Source organism: Xenopus tropicalis, chromosome 3 (genome assembly GCF_000004195.4).
Source record: "Xenopus tropicalis strain Nigerian chromosome 3, UCB_Xtro_10.0, whole genome shotgun sequence".
In the NCBI taxonomy this organism is placed as follows: Eukaryota; Metazoa; Chordata; class Amphibia; order Anura; family Pipidae; genus Xenopus; species Xenopus tropicalis.
Genome location: NC_030679.2, coordinates 141744454 through 141755039, shown reverse-complemented (window position 1 = coordinate 141755039; position 10586 = coordinate 141744454). Strand labels below are relative to the sequence as shown.

Genomic DNA, 10586 nt, shown 5'->3' with positions numbered 1-10586 from the left:
TTTATATAAAATGGAAAAAAAAAATGTAACTGTATAATGGTAAGGTGGGAAATGCAGGACGGGTGGGGGCGCTGATTGAAGCCTTTGCCTAGGGTGCCAAAATACCTTGGCTGTTGGGTTTAATTAATGTTTTATTGATTTTTAAGTAGACTTAAGGTATGGAGATCCAAATTACGGAAAGACCCCTTATCTGGAATACCCTTGGTCCCGAGCATTCTGGATAACAGGTCCTATACCTGTATATGAATAGGGGAGGACTTGAATAGAAAAATAAATTCTAAAAAGTAACAATAATAATAAAACTGGAGACTCACAGAGCAATAGTTTTTGGCTGCCGGGGTCAGTGACCCCCATTTGAAAGCTGCGAGGATCTGGAAGAAGATTGCAAATATTTCCAAAACTTCAAAAAAATAAATAAAGAAGACCAATTGAAAACATGCATCCTTGAATTTCTTTCTTTTGTCTCGAAACTTTACAGATTCCGCTGGGTTTTGTCCAAAAACTCAACTTTTTCCAATTGTCGCAGTGACAATTCGATGAAGGCGGGGTTTTTCACGTTGACAATTTGAAAAAGTCTCAACTTTTCCTTGAGACTTTCTAGTCAATATTAGGCATTCGGGAAAATGAATCTAGTCGAATGTGGAAATTAAAAGAAATGAGAAATGATAGAGTTTGATTAAATCTGCCCCCAAATCTTCCTAATGATGGCCATACAGGGGCCTAAAGAACCGATATCGGCAGCTGGCCGTGTATGGTCTCCAATGATGGGCCTTCCCAACCATCATTGGGCAGATCTGGATCGGGCAGGTATGATTTTTCTGTTGGACAGGGTTCGTTGATGGGGTCCCCTAGGGCCAAACGATTAAATTAGCCCGATATCACCCACCCGTAGGTGGACATATTAGGAGAAGATCCGCTCACTTGGCGACCTCCTCAAACAAGTGGATCTTACAGTGTACGGCCTCCTCAACCCTGTGTAAATTTGTATTTATGGCAGTGTTCATCCTCCATGTTTGTACTACTCTTACCTAACCCTGTATTTTTCTAGAATGCTTTACTGCATTGCCGTCTCCCAATCCCTTCATTGACTTCATAGTCTCTTTGGAAGCTTTTCTACGTCGCATTGTGTGCTTTGGGATTAAAGGAATTGGTAAAACCAGAGACAGATATCTGCTAATAGGATTCCCTGACGAGTTCAGATAATTAATCATAATTATTGTTTGAGTTCCCCATTGGCCAAAACTATTAATCTGCACCATATATATATATAGCCGTAAATAAGGTACATGTTTGGTGGGGGATAGTCGCGCCTGCGTGTAACTATGGCCCAGTACCGGGATCATTGCCTTCTGTACAGAGATGTCTCTCTACAACATGCCCCGGGGCCACAGAATCTCTCCAGTGACCCTCTCAGCTGTACTGTTCTGTACATTAGCCATCACTGTGGCTTCCAAAATCAGCTGCAACCTGCCCAGCGAGGAGTATCACTTGTATGTATTATAAGGGATAATGTACCCCCTACTGTAAATGATAAGGATATTAGCAGTCACTGAGGGGTTCTGTGCCCCTCATATAAAGGCACAAGGCTGCAGGCTGAGTTATACAGGGAACTCTGAGTATCACTCATGTATTATAAGGGATAATGTACCCCCTACTGTAAATGATAAGGATATTAGCAGTCACTGAGGGGTTCTGTGCCCATATAAAGGCACAAGGCTGCAGGCTGAGTTATACAGGGAACTCTGAGTATCACTCATGTATTATAAGGGATAATGTACCCCCTACTGTAAATGATAAGGATATTAGCAGTCACTGAGGGGTTCTGTGCCCATATAAAGGCACAAGGCTGCAGGCTGAGTTATACAGGGAACTCTGAGTATCACTCATGTATTATAAGGGATAATGTACCCCCTACTGTAAATGATAAGGATATTAGCAGTCACTGAGGGGTTCTGTGCCCATATAAAGGCACAAGGCTGCAGGCTGAGTTATACAGGGAACTCTGAGTATCACTCATGTATTATAAGGGATAATGTACCCCCTACTGTAAATGATAAGGATATTAGCAGTCACTGAGGGGTTCTGTGCCCATATAAAGGCACAAGGCTGCAGGCTGAGTTATACAGGGAACTCTGAGTATCACCAATGTATTATAAGGGATAATGTACCCCCTACTGTAAATGATAAGGATATTAGCAGTCACTGAGGGGTTCTGTGCCCAGATAAAGGCACAAGGCTGCAGGCTGAGTTATACAGGGAACTCTGAGTATCACTCATGTATTATAAGGGATAATGTACCCCCTACTGTAAATGATAAGGATATTAGCAGTCACTGAGGGGTTCTGTGCCCCCCATATAAAGGCACAAGGCTGCAGGCTGAGTTATACAGGGAACTCTGAGTATCACTCATGTATTATAAGGGATAATGTACCCCCTACTGTAAATGATAAGGATATTAGCAGTCACTGAGGGGTTCTGTGCCCCCCATATAAAGGCACAAGGCTGCAGGCTGAGTTATACAGGGAACTCTGAGTATCACTCATGTATTATAAGGGATAATGTACCCCCTACTGTAAATGATAAGGATATTAGCAGTCACTGAGGGGTTCTGTGCCCATATAAAGGCACAAGGCTGCAGGCTGAGTTATACAGGGAACTCTGAGTATCACTCATGTATTATAAGGGATAATGTACCCCCTACTGTAAATGATAAGGATATTAGCAGTCACTGAGGGGTTCTGTGCCCATATAAAGGCACAAGGCTGCAGGCTGAGTTATACAGGGAACTCTGAGTATCACTCATGTATTATAAGGGATAATGTACCCCCTACTGTAAGTATCACTTATGTAAGCAGAATATTGAGCTCAATTTTCTATGACTGTCCTGTAGAATATTTTGGACAGAGACTCGCGGTTATCTGAATATTTCAGTTTATTCGTATTAAAAGGAGAAAAATCATTGCCATTTGGCAGAAAAAAAATCAGCTAGTGGGGAAAAAATTTCTTTAAGATGGCGGTAGCTCCGGGGTTTGCCAGCATGAATACAAGCACTCAATTCACAACAGTATGGCTACATCAACAGAAATAGCAGTTGTGAAAGCAAGGACTTTTAATGAATGGCCTTCCGCACATTTCAGGTAATAATGACGTCGGAAGCTTCTGCTAAATAAGCCCCAGTTTCTCAGTGGGTGCAACCCCATATCTCCAGGGTGTCAGAAACTGTGTCCAAGTCATCACAGAGATCCATGTTCACACGTCGCTGGCACTCACTCTCATTGGGCCACCACTCGATCCACGTGTCCTTCCCGATGATGTAGGAATAGCTACAAGAATGGACACTCTATTAATGAAGTGCATGCAATTAGGTGAAGCCCTACCTAATCTTAATTAATATATCGTTTCATCCAATCACTGGAATACAATGGGGGGGAATTCACAAAAGTGGAGAGAGCCCTTCTTTGGAGTAAAAGTGGTGGAAAACACTTTCTCCAGATTCACAAACAGAAATCCACCTAAATTCCGACTTTCCGTTTTTGGTGAAAGAAAGACAGTTTACAGACACTTTTGTGTGACATTTATACGCCATTTTTTCACAACATTTTTCCCAATATTTTCAAAATGGAGTAAAGCTCAGTGTAACTCTGTCAGACCAATTCTAAGATCTTCTGTTTTCTTTTGTTTTAACCAGTGTCCATTTCACACCTCTGGTAGGAGCCCCATTGGGGAATCAGTAACATATTAATGGAGATTAGTAGACTATTGTCAGGGGACAAGTTTCTGTATAACTCTAGAACAATACGTGCAAAAAGCCTCATTAACATTTTATAAACAAGTAAAAAAAAAGTTAAAATTTTATATTGGTAATCAGCAAGCAGCACATACACACTGGCACCCAAACTAGGATACTGGGGTACAGGGTTGGACTGACCCAACAGGCACTGGATAAAGACCTGGTAGGCCCTAGTCCTGTTGGATAGTGATGGGCAAAATGTTTTGCCAGACATGGATTCGTGGCGAATTTCCGCTTTCGCAATTGGCGGATTGTTTCGCGAAACGGATGAAAACATTTGCTGTGGAGAAATTTGCAGAGCGTCCAAAAATTGTTGCCTGTGACAAAAGAATAGCGGCGGGCGACAAAAGAATAGCCGCGCGAGAAAAAAATAGCCACGCGTGAAAAAAATAGCCGCGGACGAGAAAAAAATAGCTGCGCGACAAAAAAATAGCCGTGGCCGACAAAAGAATACCCTCGTGACAAAAAAATAGCCATGGGCGACAAAAGAATAGCCTTGAGACAAAAAAATAGCTGTGGGTGACAAAAGAATAGCCGCAGGCGACAAAAGAATAGCCTTGAGACAAAAAAATAGCTGTGGGCGACAAAAGAATAGCCGCAGGCGACAAAAGAATAGCCTTGAGACAAAAAAATAGCTGTGGGCGACAAAAGAATAGCCGCAGACGACAAAAGAATAGCCTTGAGACAAAAAAATAGCTGTGGGTGACAAAAGAATAGCCGCAGGCGACAAAAGAATAGCCTTGAGACAAAAAAATAGCTGTGGGCGACAAAAGAATAGCCGCAGGCGACAAAAGAATAGCCTTGAGACAAAAAAATAGCTGTGGGCGACAAAAAAATAGTTTGCCATGTCTGGCAAAACATTTCGACAATTTTTTTGTGACGTGCAATATTTTCGCGACAGATTCGCTCATCACTACTGTTGGACCTTTTTTCACCGGACATGTTAGTGTGGGGGCCAGATTGCTGCTGACCAGTAATGAGTAGGGGCTAGAGAAGAAGGTATTTAGACGCTTACAGAAGTGGAATTACACAGAAATATAGAAAACATTAGAAAGCCCAGATTGTCCTGAAACAAATGATGTATAGTTTCCCTGGGCAAACTGAAATTACCCCTCAGGAAATGCCCCCAAAGTGAAATGATAAATGAAATGCAAAATCCTGCAGGTAAAATCCTTACCCCAAGGCTCCTGTAGCTGTGGGACTGGGTTTGTGGCACCGACAGATTTACTAACAGCTAAAGGCAAATTCATAAAAAAAAATGTCGGGAAAATGACAAAATCTGAAAACTGTCTGTTTAAAAGATAAATTCACAAAAGTTTGCGAATTAGGTGGAAACAAATCTATCTCCACTTTTATCTTGTCTCAGTATCGGCACTTTTGTGAATTCCCCCCATAGAGTCAGTTTTCCCAAGGGCATTAGGTTCAATTCTAGTGTGCGTGTATGATAGGGACCTTAGATTGTAAGCTCAACAGATGTCCTCTGTTACACAGCCCCTCCCACTGGCATCCTCTGTTGCACAGCCCCTCCCACTGGCATCCTCTGTTGCACAGCCCCTCCCACTGGCATCCTCTGTTGCACAGCCCCTCCCACTGGCATCCTCTGTTGCACAGCCCCTCCCACTGGCATCCTCTGTTACACAGCCCCTCCCACTGGCATCCTCTGTTGCACAGCCCCTCCCACTGGCATCCTCTGTTACTACAGCCCCTCCCACTGGCATCCTCTGTTGCACAGCCCCTCCCACTGGCATCCCCTGTTGCACAGCCCCTCCCACTGGCATCCTCTGTTGCACAGCCCCTCCCACTGGCATCCCCTGTTGCACAGCCCCTCCCACTGGCATCCTCTGTTACTACAGCCCCTCCCACTGGCATCCTCTGTTGCACAGCCCCTCCCACTGGCATCCCCTGTTGCACAGCCCCTCCCACTGGCATCCTCTGTTACTACAGCTGGACTACAGGGGACATGGGCTCAGTTTGTGATGTTCTAGGCCCAGGCCTTGGTGGCCAAGCCACAAATCCGGGCCTGGGAATTATTGTGATCATCAAAATAATACTGTACAAAGAGCGAAAATTCAGCAATACCCAAGGGTATTAGGTTCAATTCCAACCAAGGCGCTATCTGCAGGGAGTCTTTGTTGGTTTCCCCAGTTTTCTCCGACACTCCAAAAACTTAGTCAGTTGGCTCCTCTTGATATTAACCCTAGTGTGCGTGTATGAATATGATAGGGACCTTAGATTGTAAGCTCAACAGAACCAAAAAAATATATCAAACGTTGTGCAGTGAGGCACTGTGGGAAGAAGGCCCCTGCTCTATAGAGCTTGCACGGAATATTCCCCCCAAACTCAGCTACTTTCTCACTTACCCAGATGGTTGGCGCCAAAGGTCACTAGATGGGCCGAAGATCAGATAGTCTCGCCCAGCCTTTAGATCTAAAGCTTTCTGGCATTTGGTGTGGCTGATGAATGTCCGTGCCTCACCCAGAGAAGACTCATCACTGCCTTAATAAGGAAAACGTAGAAATCTCGTTATAGGAACAGAGACAATTTCCTCATTTAAATTATCATCCACTTTCCCCTTTTGGAAATAACAACATAACTCACCTTCCTTAATAACCCTTTTAATTGTCATTTTGTTATAGTCGGTGTTCTCACCATGTTGTATATCCACGAGAGAAGCCTTGTACACTATGGAGAAGAAACATTGATACGTTAAGAATAGACACCGCCATTAATACTTCCATTGAGAAACATTGAACATTTTACACCAAAAACACCTATTTTACTCTATTCCGTACCCAGGAATTATCAGCATGGATTTCTACAGAGGGAGCCTGGAGGTGGGTGTCCTCTGTTGCACAGCCCCTCCCACTGGCATCCTCTGTAACACAGCCCCTCCCACTGGTGTCCTCTGTTACACAGCCCCTCCCACTGGCATCCTCTGTAACACAGCCCCTCCCACTGGTGTCCTCTGTTACACAGCCCCTCCCACTGGTGTCCTCTGTTACACAGCCCCTCCCACTGGCATCCTCTGTTGCACAGCCCTCCCACTGGCATCCTCTGTTGCACAGCCCCTCCCACTGGCATCCTCTGTAACACAGCCCCTCCCACTGGCATCCTCTGTAACACAGCCCCTCCCACTGGTGTCCTCTGTTACATAGCTCCTCCCACTGGCATCCTCTGTTGCACAGCCCTCCCACTGGCATCCTCTGTTGCACAGCCCCTCCCACTGGCATCCTCTGTTGCACAGCCCCTCCCACTGGCATCCTCTATTGCTATGGCCCCTGCCACTAGCATCCTCTGTTGCACAGCTCCTCCCACTGGCATCCTCCTTTTCCCAAGCCCTTCCAACTGGCATCCTCTGTTACACAGTCCCTCCCACTGGTGTCCTCTGTTACACAGCCCCTCCCACTGGCATCCTCTGTTGCACAGCCCTTAGCACTGGCATCCTCAGTTGCACAGCTCCTCCCACTGGCATCCTCTGTTGCTATGGCTGGAGCACAGGGCACATGAGCTCAGTTTGTGATGTCCTAGGCCCAGACCTTGGTGGCCATGCCCCAAATCTGGGCCTGGGAATTATTGTGATCATCAAAATGATACTGTACGAAGATCCAAAATTGAGCAAAATTACACCTTATGGACATTCGCCTGCAATTGGGGGGCGGAGTGCCAAAAGTCAGGCAGGGATTGGGTCTGACCCTGCGTAGACAGTCACTATTTATTGGGCTGGTGGGTGCTGTTTGCCCTTTTGTGTACCTGAAATGCCAGGGGCCCACCAGAAAACCTTGGACCATGGGCCTACTCTCTAAACTATTATTCTTCCTTTGCTCATTTAATCTCTTTATAATCTTAGTCTCTTTGTTCCACTTTGTTCTTATACAGCAATAGGGAATGACCACGAAGCAGGGTACCGGTAGTTTTCCTGGTATCTCAATGGACCGGCCCAACTCCGGCAAATAGGTAGAAGCAAGGGAGCCCACTGACACCTGGTGCCCACCGGGAGTTTTCCTGGTATCTCAATGGACCAGTGTAACTCCAGCAAATAGTTAGAAGCAAGAGGGCCCACTGACACCTGGGCCCACCGGGAGTTTTCCTGGTATCTCAATGGACCAGTGTAACTCCAGCAAATAGTTAGAAGCAAGAGGGCCCACTGACACCTGGGCGCACCGGGAGTTTTCCTGGTATCTCAATGGACCAGTGTAACTCCAGCAAATAGTTAGAAGCAAGAGGGCCCACTGACACCTGGTGCCCACCGGGAGTTTTCCTGGTATCTCAATGGACCAGAGTAACTCCAGCAAATAGTTAGAAGCAAGAGGGCCCACTGACACCTGGGCCCACTGGGAGTTTTCCTGGTATCTCAATGGACCAGAGTAACTCCAGCAAATAGTTAGAAGCAAGAGGGCCCACTGACACCTGGTGCCCACCGGGAGTTTTCCTGGTATCCTAGTGGGCCAGTCCGACACTAGATTCTCATCATAAATAGGAAGACAGCACCACTACAAAGTCAATCCCAGGGATATACCCTATCGACCTCCTCAATTGAGCTTAGGGCTTTTTACCATTGTCCTATATAGCAACACCTTCATCTCACTAAAGCCCATGCTACACAACTGTCCTTCACCATTGTTCTTCCTCTATGTAACAAATACTTATATTTATAGTCTGTATCAACTTGTTCAAACTTTTATTGTATAAGGCATATATCATACAGGTATAGACATTATTATATGTGAATATTTGTGTAACTGTAAATGATACCCACCATAATCCACACTTTTATCGCAAGCCTTATACACCCGGAAAGAGGATGTTATTTCATCCTGGTTCTGTTGCTGCTGGAAACAGTTCTCTGGAAGAGGGGGAAAGTGAAGGGTTGTGGGTCAGATATTTGAAGTAGGAAGGAAAAAACAAGTCACAGTAAAAACAGCCTTTTGACCCCTTAGATATGAGTATGGTCTAAGCCACCAATAACTTAAGGTGGCCATATACAGGCTGATTGTAGCTGCCGATATCGGTCCCTTGGACCAATTCGGCAGCTTATCGGCCTGTGTAGGGGAAACAATGACTGGCCTGCCCAACCGATATCTGGCCTGAAATCGGGCAGATATCGATCGGGCAGGTTAAAAAATTCAGTCAGATTGGGGACCACTTCGGCTCGTTGATGCGGCCCCCGAACTGACTGCGCCTATTCCAGTCGTTATTCCAGTCGTTGGCCCCAGGACCGAATTAGCCTAAATTCCCCCGATATTGCCCACCCGTAGGTGGGGATATAGGGAGAAGAGCCGCTCACTTGGCAACCTCACCAGGCGAGCGGATCTTACGTGTATGGCCACCTTTAACCATGGGAAATGCCAATGTGCTTGCTGGAAAGATCTGTTAGTAATCTTGTTTATCAAAGAGTTAAATATCACAACAGGACTGGTGATTAAACATAACATGTTTTTAGGGGCTCAGAAGAACTGGAGCACCATGCAGAGGGCAAAACTTAATTTTATTATCCAACAGTATCAGCTCTAGACTCACCCTCTACACAGCGGCATACATATCCTTGGCAAATTCTGCCCAACAGGTCACTGCCCTCCTTCATATGGTAGAATTTACTGCTGTGGTTTTCTGTTAGGGAAAAATAAGATATAAGAGATAGACATCAGCTAACACCAGCAATCCATTTAAATGTAGGGGGGCAGCAACAGGAAATTACAGACATTATGGAGATCACTTCTCTCTGCATATAGATCCTCCATGCCCAGCCCCTAGACCTGATAATATCTAATACTAGGTCTGGGACACGTCCATTCCACCGATGTGCCAGTTCTCCTTATGGCCATGACAACTGCAACTGTCACTCTTCCTGTTGGGGCTAACTTCAACTTTGCCACCAACTGCTTCATTGCCAGTGGCTCTCTCAGGTCCTCCTATCATCTGATGTAACATGGCCTGCAAAAGATGGAAACTCCTATGCCGAAAGCACACTAGGCGATGGATGAAAATTTCTCCAACCACATCCGCACTACACTCTGTGGACCTCAGAGAGTATGAGATCAGCTCAACTCAACCTAAAACTAATTGAGCATGATTTTTTGTATATGGCTATACCCTTTGATCTCTTTTAGCGTACTTTCTAATGTTCCAATTCTTTGCTACCTGACTGGTCGAAACAGAAAGATGTTCTTACCTGGAGAGTTATAATCGTACACGGTTACAGAAGCTGGCTGGATGAGGCCCACGTTGAAGAACTGGTGAGCATAAAACTTGACACATTCTTGTTTTGTGTGTGAGATCTAAATGTTGAAGATGAAAAAGACATCACTATGGTATATGCTTAGGAAAGGAACAAAAAAAGCACAAAGTATTAAAGACGCCAAGAATGTCCTAGTTAAATAGTAGGAAGTTGAAGAAAGCAGGGATCTAATGGGCACATTTATAAAGGTGTGTAACATAATCTAAGCAAAAAAAGAAAAACTGCAAAAAAGTTGCATATTTAGAAGGTTCCATTGTCCTTACCTGTCAGCCAGTTGCTGAAGAAATCCATAATACAAAGTCTTTTTATGACACCCTAATAATTCATATGACTATTTTATGCCACCTGAGACTGGGCATAACCCATTGAAGTCAAAGTAAAAAATAGTGTAGGTTTGCTGGAAAGTGTTGGAACTTTATGTTGGTTTTTTTGGTGGATTTTCAAGAGAACTTGTTGGTTTTTAGGCGGCTTTTCTGAGAACATGGTGCCTAGGTGACCTTTTTTTCTAGAGAAGATTTGGTTTTAGGTGGGTTTTCTGAAGAGAACATGTTTTAGGGGGCT

At 44.9% G+C, this 10586-nt stretch overlaps 1 pseudogene across 1 annotated transcript in view; it reads right to left on the bottom strand.

Moving 5' to 3' along the window:
* Positions 1 to 2914: 2914 nt before the first annotated feature.
* c3p1 (complement component 3 precursor pseudogene) overlaps positions 2915 to 10586 on the bottom strand; it is an 86473-nt pseudogene continuing 78801 nt past the window's right edge. Inside the window, 6 exon segments of the transcript NR_033392.1 lie at positions 2915 to 3323; positions 6151 to 6286; positions 6389 to 6472; positions 8547 to 8633; positions 9308 to 9397; positions 9960 to 10065. The product of NR_033392.1 is annotated as a complement component 3 precursor pseudogene (transcript).